The sequence below is a fragment of the Rattus rattus genome, chromosome 1 (genome assembly GCF_011064425.1).
Source record: "Rattus rattus isolate New Zealand chromosome 1, Rrattus_CSIRO_v1, whole genome shotgun sequence".
Lineage (NCBI taxonomy): Eukaryota > Metazoa > Chordata > Mammalia > Rodentia > Muridae > Rattus > Rattus rattus.
The window spans coordinates 94,223,987-94,234,762 of NC_046154.1; the positions used below are offsets into that span (position 1 = coordinate 94,223,987).

Consider the following 10,776-nt stretch of genomic DNA (forward strand, 5'->3'; position numbering starts at 1 on the left):
GTAAATCCTCTTCTAAGACAAAGTGTAAGAGTGTTACACACTAGCCGTGCATCGGGGTGAATGCCTTCAATCCAGCACCTGGGAGGCAGACGCACAGGCAGATCTGTGAGTTGGAGGCCAGCCTGGTCTACAGAGTGAGTTTAAGGACAGCTAGGGCTACATAGAGAAACTCTGTCTCAAAAAGCAAAAACTAAAAACACCAACAGAACAAGAATGTGACAAACTGAGTCTCACAGATGGCCATTTTCAAACCCAGGGGAAACTTCCAGAATGCAACAACCACACCAAAGAGTATGTATTTGAGAAAATGTGAAACATATTTTAATTTATGCTCTCCAACTTATAAATTCCAGAATGTGAACGTCTCATTAATGTGTCTAAAAGCTGACTCCCTTAACACGAGAGCTTTGTCTATGTTGTGGGATAGTTTGGAAATTAAATAAGAAACTAGTGTGTCCTCTTAATGGGTCCCATTAGCTGATTTATTTTTATTATTATTATTATTATTATTATTATTATTATTGCTATTATTTTTCTATCTATTCCTTTTCATAGTTTTCTTATTTGACACTTACAGTACAAAGATAGTGAATGTCTCTTGTTTCGTGAGGATAATCTTAGAGAATTCTCAAGAGATACAGCTTGAAGGAAAGCCTGCCTTTACAATACTGGGATGTCTACTGTGCCTCCTCCATGAAACACAGGAGTGGTAGAGTAACTGCGGAAAAGCGGTGCTAGGCTACTGAGCTGCAGAACTGTTTGCTCAGCGCGCCCGCTTGTGGTCGATTGCAGTAACTGCTTCTGCGCTGCCTGTACCAGACATGAACGGTTCAAGGTGTGACCCTCATTTTCCCAGCATATTATGCCTTGTTAGAAACCGAGAATCTGCATCTTCTCTGCTCCCAGGAGACTTGTATGTGTGCTGAGTTTAAGAAATGCTGGGTAAGGGGTTGGGGACTTAGCTCAGTGGTAGAGCGCTTGCCTAGCAAGCGCAAGGCCCTGGGTTCAGTCCTCAGCTCCGAAAAAAAGAAAAAAAAAAAAAAAAAAGAAATGCTGGGTAAGAATACATGGAAAACACGTCATCGGTTGATCCAAAGTCATTTCTTGAGTGTCTGTCCTAGAAACTGTAAACACTGCTGTAAATATCCTTTCGATAAAAGAGAAACTTGTTTGCTTAGAACTTTATAATGCTGCCCGTGTTTCCTGCACGTTCAGGTTGATTGTCTCTTGCCCTTTGCAATGTGACTATCAGCTTTGATAAAACGAGTGTTTCTGCTGTGCTCTTGGTACAAGTTTGCTCTTTGATGAACAGAAAAAAAAAATCATAGTAGCCAAGAGACAACCACCTCGGGCTCATTTTTCACTGATAATGACAGAGATCAAGACTCCAGCTCACCTCCAAGACCCCAGAACCGCTGCCTGGGCAGCTGGGTTTATATCCTTTGCACTAGTTTTGCTTCACTGCTGGTAACTGTAGACATTCCTTGTATTCATTGTGGTCATTTTCTATGTCCTTCCAAGGACATGTACAGACTGTGCTTTAAAGGTTGGCCTCCAAGATTTTTAACAAAAATATTTCTTTTTGTACTGACTTTAAAAATAAAAGATTGGTTTCATGATAAGTGATTATATCCTAATTTTTAAAATAAAACAAAAAATAAGGCGGAGGTATAACAAGCTGAGAACCACAGGCCACTGCTCTAAATCCCAACAGAAAACGTCCAGGGAGTGTCTGTAATCTCAGCTCTCAGGAGGCTGAAGGGAAAGGCTCAAGCTCAAAGCCGACCTGAACCACACGGTGGCCTAGAGAGACAGGAGGATGGATGAAGGAGGGAGAGTGGCAAAGACTCATGTAAAGGGAGAACTGACCCCACAAAGGTGTCCTCTGACCACGCATGCCCGCGGGAACACACACACACATACACACACACACACACAAAAATTAACCAATTTGACTTTGTATTTCTAAAATAAATACAAAAACAGCAACAGTACATTTTTCTCTAGATCACATGGTCTGTTAAACAGCATACAACATAACGAATGTCCCCAAAGGCTTGTGTTCCAAAGACCTGGTCCCCAGGTCATTTTGCTATTAAAAAGTTTTGGAACCTTTAGGAGACAGAGTCTAGCAGAAGAACATTAGGCCATTGAGAGAGACCGAAATCCCAACCCCTGTCTCTCTTCAAATTTCAGTATGTTGTGCTTTTCACTCAGTTAAAAAATATTTTATGGTTTTCCTTGTTCTCCTTTGCTCGTGATTGGGTTAAAAATATGTTGTTTCATTTCCAAGTATTTAAAGAGTTCTCAAACGTTTTGTACATTATTATCATTATTGATTTCTAACTTAATCCCATCACTGTCGGACATGATGCTCTGCAGAATTTAAACATTCTGACGAAATCTTCTGACTTCTGAGATTAGCTCGGCTTGAGTCTGCTCTCCACTGCTGTGACCAAACACTTCCAGTTAACAACTGAGCATGAGGAAAGGCTGGAGGTTTCACAGTGTCACTCTGTGGGTCTTGGTCCTGTGATGGGCACCACAATATACCATGATGGGAGCATAGCAGGGGAGGTCTAGTCACTGCACCACACCCAGGAGGTGAAGGGAGAGACAGAGGCTGGCAAGATGCTTCAGCCAGGAAAAGCTCCATGTTGCTAATATGATAATCCAAACTTGATCCCCAGAGCCACACTGTGGAAGGGAAGAGCTGATTCCTGCAAATTGTCCTCTGACCTACACGTGTGCACACGCGCGCGCACACACACACACACACACACACACACACACACACTACACACAATCAATTGATGTAATAAAAGATTAAAATCTGAGAAAAAAGAAACAAGCATGTCTCTCATTTTTTCTAAAGTACAAGAACAAGAGTTCAATGGCTACAACACCCCAAATGTACAGAAATAAACCTAATGTCTACTGTGAACACCCCAGCCGATTCCACACAGCTGCTATGGTCCAAACAGAGCCCAGAGTAACTTTCTCCCGACGGCCTGTGACTGATAGCGATGTTTGGAGGAAATCCAGTTGTGTCACCGCTGTCGTCAGTTCTCCAGAGATAGACAGAGGCCTTTGTTAAAATCGGCTGCCCCATGGGCCAGCGGGAAATGTTGAGGTCTTCACGTAGAGCTCCCCAGAATGGGGTTTCTCAGGAGTTCAGCAACCCTGAGAAGCAGGTAGAGAAGAGCAGCTGGGAGTCGGTGGGGCAAATGTCCAAGGATCAACCAGTGAGTCCTGAAACTGATCGGGACAATGCTTTTGGTTACTGCCTGAAAAGCTGCAGGCACAAGTACCAGACCAGAGACCAGCCAGACGTTATGTCTCAGGAGACTAGAGAGAAGGAACAGTAAGATTACTCATTGTTAATTATGTTCTTCATTTAAAAGTGTGTGTGTGTGTGTGTGTGTGTGTGTACTCTCAAATGCACGCATGTGCACACGTATCTATCTGAAACCACATGGGTAAATTTATTTTTTCTTGTTTTTTTTATTGGAGAGTGAATTTCTAAAACTAAGGGTGGATAGAAAACTAAGGACACAAAGAATCTTTTAGGTCTTTAAATTGATCGTATAGATTACATAAAGATAGAAGATACATAGGTATATCAATCAAAACTCACCAAGTGCATGTGTAAATGGGTGTGCTTTCATAGATGCTATACCTCAAATATGTATCACAAAAGCATGTCCATAGGGATTTTTAATGAAAACCTTCCCCTTGAAGAGTTCCTACAGTTGCTGTCCGTTGGCACTGGACCATAGAATGTTCTGGCGTCACCAGTGATGTCAGAGAAGCCTCTTGGTTGGGCTCTGGTGACAGTTTAAATCCTCAACAGTCATACTGGTGTCAGGGGTGCAGAGCAGTGCCTTTGGGTTGCCGGTCCAGGGGAGGTGTCCCTGAGCATTTGAGGAGAGGAGAGGGTGTGGTCAGCTGTTTCATTTTGGGGTTCTTCCTGACCCTTAGAAGACTGAGATGAGCCCGACTGCAAAGAAGATGAAGTTGAAGTCACTCTTCTAGAAACTGGGCAGATCTTGTGATAAAGAGGGAAGGATGGGCCTTTGGTAAGAATATAGCCTCTTAGGGGCAGAGGCTCTGTTCTGGCAGCTAAAGCCAGCTGGAAGTGAGAGCTCAGGCCTTGCAGGTAGCAAAAGGGACAAAACAGGAGAGGTTTGTGGGTTTAGTGTCCTTCCTGGCTTTCTTCCGATACCTGTGGCCACGTGAAATTGGGAAGGCACCCTCAGAATCAGTTTCCCCTCCCCTCAAAGTCCCTTTACAAAGAAGGGAAGGGAGTCCCGAGAGTTGAAATCTGGATGATGAAGAATTTCAAATAGAAACCTGAATTCAATTTTTTTTTCTCTCCTACTAGCCAGGTCATTGTCAAGGAAGGCATAAAGCTTGTTGGGCCTCCATTTGTCTGTTAAATACGAAGTACGGTGGCCCCTGGGTTACAGGGTTAGATGGCGAGCTATATAAAGACAGTTCTACCACATGACGGATGATCTCTGAGGGAGCAAACGCTGCACCGTGTCGGGCCTCACCCTGGCCTTTGCTTTTGAAAGAATGTGTCAGTGTGCGTTCTGGCCTCTCATTACTCCTTTTTCTGCCATTTAACTTAAGGAGGACAAAGAGGCAGCTGGGGCTTTCTACTCTGCAGCTGGGAGTATGAGTATGAGCTGCAGTAATAGAGCTGGTGACTTTCTAACCTACCTTCCTGTGCGTTTGCCTGTACATTGTACTCACTATACATGTGTGTTTATGTGCATGCGCCAGAGGCTAACCTTGGGTATTCTTCCTCCGAACTCTTGTATCTCTTGCTTTTATTTGTTTGAGACAGGGTCTCTCTCCAGTCCGGACTTCACCAAGGAAGCATGGGACCCGCCTGCCTCTGCCTCCCTGATATTAGGATTACCAGTGTGTGCCACTATACCTGGCTTTTGGGTTTTGATTTTTCACTTGGTTGATTTGGGTTGGGTTGAGTTTCTAACATAGGTCCTGGGGATTGAACTCATGTCCTTGTGTTTGCATGGCAAGCCCTTGACCAGCTGAGTCATATCCCCAGCCTCTGGACCACTCTCTTAAGAAGCAGCAAATTGCAGGAACGCCAGGCAACAAGCTGCAATTTCCCCACAAGACACTAGAGGGCACTGGAGCAGTGATTGCCACCACTTCCTTCCCAGAACCGTCTCACTGTGTGGGAAGCAGGGTGAGCAGGGAAGATTAAGACAGAGATTTCCCCAGGTCACTGCCAGACCTAGAGGGCAGAGTACAAGTGGGGCAGGGTCACACAAAGCATGTATGCTGGGCCTGAGGCTTTATCGTAGATGTTTACTCTTCCCAGGTGACCTCACCACTCCCATTCCAACTCCACTCCACCCAGGGTGGTGACCATGAGACACATGAGTCTCTGGTCGCTATTTACTTCTTCGACATTTGGCTTTGGACGATAAAGCAGCTCAGAGGAGCTGGGGAGGTGACTGGTTAAGCACTGGCCACTTTTGCAGAAGTTCCTCTCTTAGAACCCCCATGGTGGAGTGCAAACCTGTGAATTCCAGCTTTGGGAGATCCAGTGCCCTCTTCTGGGCTCCTCGGGCACTGCACACACATGCTGTACTTGCAAACATAGACATAAAATAACTGTAAAAGGCAACCCAAAACTCAGGTGGCCAGAGGGACCCTGGAGCCACCCACCCACCTTCCCAAACGCCTTTATATTTACAGTGTCCCTAGCGCGCTCCAGTTCTCAAGTCACAAGAGAACCGGAACTTGACGAGCGCCTGCTAAATCCGTTCCATGTATCTCCTTGTGTTCCGGGACCGGGCTCAAGACACAGCTGCCCCCAGGCGTGTGTTGCTGCCAGGGAAGAGAGGGAAGATTCTAGGAAAGGTTCGCTCAGGTGAAACGAGAATCACGTTGGTCAGATCTCTGTCTCTCTTCTCTTAATGTAGAACATGGCTCAGCTTACCAGACATCATATCTGGACCTGGATCTTCCTGGCGTCACCCTCATTGGCTGTCCTGGAGACACACTTTGCGATCCCTGCAAGGTATTGTGGTTGCCCTGCTCTGTGGAATAGGTGGGTGGCGGGGTCTCACCAGGCAGTTTGTATGAGCATGTGACAGGACGGACAGACCTTCAAGCCTGAGAAGAGCAGTCAGTCAGCAACAGGATCTTCAGCCTCCCAAGGCCACTGGGTCAGGGTGGATTCAGTAGAGGCGGTGGGGGACAACTTTATGATGGTAGGATTGGTGTGTGGGCGCTTCTTGTTTGCAAGCAAATGCCTTTATGAGGGCACTCAGGATCAACCTGCAGGGGCAAAGGACGATGTGGCCAAGGTGGTGGGAACAGCCACAAGGACACGGTGTTTATTAAGCAATGCAGCAGAGTGTGCATGGGGAGGGGCCCCTTTCAGAAGGTAGAGAATGCAGAGTGACAAGGAGAAAGGAAAGTCGGGGGCATGAGACAGTCTGGGTCCTCACAGGGCACACATGTTGAAACAGAAGCCAGGGAAGGAGAGAAAGAGCAGGCCGCCAGGCAAGGTACCCACGGGAGTGGTTCCCAGGGAACCAGTACAGAGCAGCTGAGGCTGGAACATCCCTGAGGACCAACCCAAGTCACATCTAGCTGCCTGTCTCTGGGGAATGCATGGGCAGACACAGGCAGGCAATGGGCTGGAATTCAGAAAACTTCGAGTTTCAGAAAATGCAGCTTTTCCTCAGTAAGTCGGACGGGTGAGACTTGCCAGTTGCTGACAGAGGCAGGACAATGGGCTCAAGCTTAGCTTTTGGTGTCTCTGTGCTCACCCCATTCCTAGCAGTCGTGGGGACATCTAGGCCTTGTGTCTGAATACTCATTAGGCAGGTTAGGCAGCAGTTAGGCACCGTCCCAGTGCTTGTCCCACGAAGCAGATTCGTCCTCCAGCCTGTGCTTTATTATAGCATGCCCTGACCTTGAGAAAGAATCAAGGGTAGGGACCGCAACTCCCAAATTCCCAAATTCTTGTCCAGCTGCACCTTGGAGTCACCTTAAAATGTGTCAAAGGCTCCCTGACCTCCAGCTGTATTACAGAGCAACTGTGATGAAAACTGTATGGTATTGGCACAGAGACAGGCAGGTAGATCAGTGGAACAGAATTGAAGACTCAGAAATGAACCCACACACCTATGGGCACTTGATTTTTGACAAAGGAGCCAAATCCATCCAATGGAAAAAAGATAGCATTTTCAGCAAATGGTGCTGGTTCAACTGGAGGTCAGCATGTAGAAGAATGCAGATCGATCCATGCTTATCACCCTGTACAAAGCTTAAGTCCAAGTGGATCAAGGACCTCCACATCAAACCAGACACACTCAAACTAATAGAAGAAAAACTAGGGAAGCATCTGGAACACATGGGCACAGGGGAAAATTTTCCTGAATGAAATACCAATGGCTTATGCTCTAAGATCAAGAATCAACAAATGGGATCTCATAAAACTGCAAAGCTTCTGTAAGGCAAAGGACACTGTGGTTAGGACAAAACGGCAACCAACAGATTGGGAAAAGATCTTTACCAATCCTACAACAGATAGAGGCCTTATATCCAAAATATACAAAGAACTCAAGAAGTTAGACTGCAGGGAGACAAATAACCCTATTAAAAAATGGGGTTCAGAGCTAAACAAAGAATTCACAGCTGAGGAATGCCGAATGGCTGAGAAACACCTAAAGAAATGTTCAACATCTTTAGTCATAAGGGAAATGCAAATCAAAACAACCCTGAGATTTCACCTCACACCAGTGTGAATGGCTAAGATCAAAAACTCAGGTGACAGCAGATGCTGGCGAGGATGCGGAGAAAGAGGAACACTCCTCCATTGTTGGTGGGATTGCAGACTGGTACAACCATCCTGGAAATCAGTCTGGAGGTTCCTCAGAAAATTGGACATTGAACTGCCTGAGGATCCAGCTATACCTCTCTTGGGCATATACCCAAAAGATGCCCCAACATATAAAAAAGACACGTGCTCCACTATGTTCATAGCAACCTTATTTATAATAGCCAGAAGCTGGAAAGAATCCAGATGCCCTTCAACAGAGGAATGGACACAGAAAATGTGGTACATCTACACAATGGAATATTACTCAGCTATCAAAAACAATGACTCATGAAACTCATAGGCAAATGGGAAAAACTAGAAAATATCCTGAGTGAGGTAACCCAATCACAGAAAAACACACATGGTATGCACTCACTGATAAGTGGATATTAGCCCAAAAGCTCAAATTATCCAAAATACAATCCACTGACCACATGAAGCTGAAGGACGACAAAATCATGGATGCTCCAGTCCTCCTTAGAAGGAGAAACAAAATATTCACGGGGTTGGAAGGTTGGATATGGAGACAGAATGGAGCAGAGACTGAAGGAAAGGCCATCCAGAGACTTCCCCATCTGGGGATCCATCCTATATACAGCCACCAAACCCAGACAATATTGCAGATGCCAAGAAGTGCATGCTGACAGGAGCCTGGTATAGCTGTTTCCTGAGAGGCTCTGCCAGAGCCTGACCAATACAGAGGCGGATGCTTACAGTCAACCACTGAACTGAAAAGGAGGTCCCCAATGGAGGTGTTAAAGGACTAAAGGAGCTGAAAGGGTTTGCAACCCCATAAAAAGAACGACAATATCAACCAACCAGACACCCCAGAGTTCCCAGGGACTAAACCACTAACCAAAGAGTACACATGAAGTAACACATGCCTCCAGCCACATATGTAGCAGAAGATGGCCTTATTGGATATCAATGGGAAGAGAGGCCCTTGGTCCTGTGAAGGCTTGATGCCCCAGTGTAGGGGAATGCCGGGGGCAGGGGTGGGTGGGGGAGCACCCTCATAAAGGCAGGGGGAGGCAGGATAGGATGGGGGTTTCCAGAGGGGAAACTTGGAAAGGTGATAACATTGGAAATATAATTAAATAAAATATCCAATAAAAAAAGAAAAGATGAAGCAAAGCACAAACTTGACGTGGGCTAGCAGTGAGCCTTACTTAGTGGGTTGGTTTTTTTTAATGAATTGAATTGTGCAAACAGTTTACTTGGTGTCTCCAGACTGGGCTGAGCCTCGGGGAAGGAGTAAGAGCTGGTTTGCCACTGCAGTGTGGGCTGGTTGCTTACGTGATCACGCAGAGATCATGCACCTTGCTGCCTATTGGAAAGACCAGCCCACTGGTCACTGTTAGCCCTTTGCATTGAAATTAAAGTGGTTTAAAATTAAGTACAATTTAGGGCTAGAGAGATGGCTCAACAGTTAAGTGTACTTACTGCTCTTGCACAGAATGTAGGTTTGGGTCCCGGAACTCAATTGGGCTCAGAACTGCCTATGACTCCAGCTCTGAGGAATCTAAACACCTTTGGCCTCTGAAACCACCTCCATACATGTGTGGTACATGAAAACTACACACACACACACACACACACACACACACACACACACACACACGCAAAGTACATTTTTAATTTTAAAAATATAAAGGTCGGGGTTGGGGATTTAGCTCAGTGGTAGAGCGCTTGCCTAGGAAGCGCAAGGCCCTGGGTTCAATCCCCAGCTCCGAAAAAAAAGAACCAAAAAAAAATATATATATAAAGGTCTTCTATTTAAAATCTACTTCCCGATTGGAATGCTCCTATTTTACATAGTTGGTAGTTAGTCTGCAACCAGCAGACACTTTATTAGGATGCTCAGACGCCATTCCAGCAGCTCCTCCAGGGGAGCCTTGAAGCCTGGTGAGTGCTTGTCATTCATGGCACCTAGGTAGGGAGCTGAACCACTGCCTTGCCTATGGGGCACTCTGACCATGACTTGTCTTTCATTTTCTGCCGCCAGCTCATTTCAGTCCTCAGAATGCCTGCAACCCTTGCCACTGAGATTCGAGTGAAGAATGAGATAAGTACTAAGAATGTGGTCGATTGGGCTTGAGTCCCCTCACAAACTTATACTGGATAACCCAGCAGGAGACTTCGCGTGCTGAACACTCCCCCGTGTGATTCCCACAATGAAAGGACATTGCTGACTGGAACCAGAGTGTGTCCCCCAACCCCTCATTTCCAAACCATGTTCTGGCCAACTGATCAGACACAGGTCTCTAGTAGCTTCTGGTGTTTCAGAGACCAAGGAAGGTCAAGTTTGGTGATAGTTCTGGATTTCTTTGGCTTCTGTACACTCAGAGCTTACATTAGGAGAACCCTCGTTCTCTCATGAGTCCCCACACGGCCCGCTGCTCTGGTCATGCTCTGCTGAAACAGTCTGCCCATCATGGCCTGCTAACTGGTCTTCCATGGAGGCACTGAGGCTGCGTCACCTTGACCTTCAGAGCCATACCCCACAAGGCTGTCCAGATGTGGCCTCCACCCTCCTTGTAAAGCTTGTGCTGTCAGTCGTCAGCCCTAAGGCTGGGGTGTTCCTCAGTTGCCTTGGTCTCGGCCTCCCTACTTACCAACAGGCATTTGCCGTGCACATGGAGCTTCCAGATACCCTGTTCTTTCTTCTGGCTGTGCGTAGGCGCTGCCAGCGCTGCTTCTGACCCCATAACCCAAGGCGATGGGGATCTGACTGGATCTCTATTTTTGGGTTGCTTTTGCAACAGCTGGCCCATGATGAAGTGGGTCAAGCCCCTCCTACTGAGTATGCATTCCAAGTCCCGGGCTATCGATACCAGCCACCTGAGAGTCCAAACCAGTATCTTCTCTTTTCCTTACATAGAGTCTGCACAAGCGGAGCCAGG

At 46.4% G+C, this 10,776-nt stretch overlaps 1 long non-coding RNA gene and 1 other non-coding gene across 3 annotated transcripts; both read left to right on the forward strand.

Annotated features, from left to right (window-relative positions):
* Nucleotides 1-2,928: 2,928 nt before the first annotated feature.
* On the forward strand, nucleotides 2,929-3,047 carry LOC116890451. The gene has a single exon (XR_004386643.1). It is a non-coding gene; the product is annotated as a small nucleolar RNA SNORA16B/SNORA16A family (small nucleolar RNA).
* A 700-nt stretch (nucleotides 3,048-3,747) lies between these two features.
* LOC116888536 lies at nucleotides 3,748-10,437 on the forward strand. 2 transcript variants are annotated; one of them, XR_004386319.1, is made up of 3 exons: nucleotides 3,748-4,079; nucleotides 5,937-6,061; nucleotides 9,879-10,437. It is a non-coding gene; the product is annotated as an uncharacterized LOC116888536 (long non-coding RNA). The 2 variants fall into 2 exon arrangements; XR_004386320.1 differs by having other exon boundaries at nucleotides 5,964-6,061.
* Nucleotides 10,438-10,776: the final 339 nt, after the last annotated feature.